The sequence below is a fragment of the Gavialis gangeticus genome, unplaced genomic scaffold, assembly GCF_001723915.1.
Source record: "Gavialis gangeticus isolate Ggan-Ray unplaced genomic scaffold, GavGan_comp1, whole genome shotgun sequence".
NCBI classification, from domain to species: domain Eukaryota; kingdom Metazoa; phylum Chordata; order Crocodylia; family Gavialidae; genus Gavialis; species Gavialis gangeticus.
In genome coordinates, this window is record NW_017729022.1 from 70,553,782 (window position 1) to 70,554,047 (window position 266).

General features: G+C 51.1%; 1 long non-coding RNA gene across 1 annotated transcript in view; it reads left to right on the forward strand.

Annotated features, from left to right (window-relative positions):
- LOC109296121 overlaps positions 1 to 266 on the forward strand; it is a 637,130-nt gene that overhangs the window by 114,996 nt on the left and 521,868 nt on the right. The gene's annotated exons all lie outside the window — the stretch shown is intronic.

Here is a 266-nt window from a genome sequence, read left to right on the forward strand (position 1 = left end):
AGGCACCAGTTGCTCATGTGACCCATGGAGGTCCCTTCCAGCCCTGCTTCTCTAGGAGTAGGACTCTGGGACAGCATTTCTCAACCCGTAGGTTGCGACCCAAATGTGAGCATATGAAAGGGTCACAAACAAACTTAAAAAATGGATCAACAAGCTTTAAAAAGCCTTCAAAGGAGAAAAATGTGGCAGCCGGTGGATTTTTTTCCCCTTGAGGCTGGCCTGGGGTCCTCCTGTGACCCACACGTACCCTCCCTGGGCATGTGTGG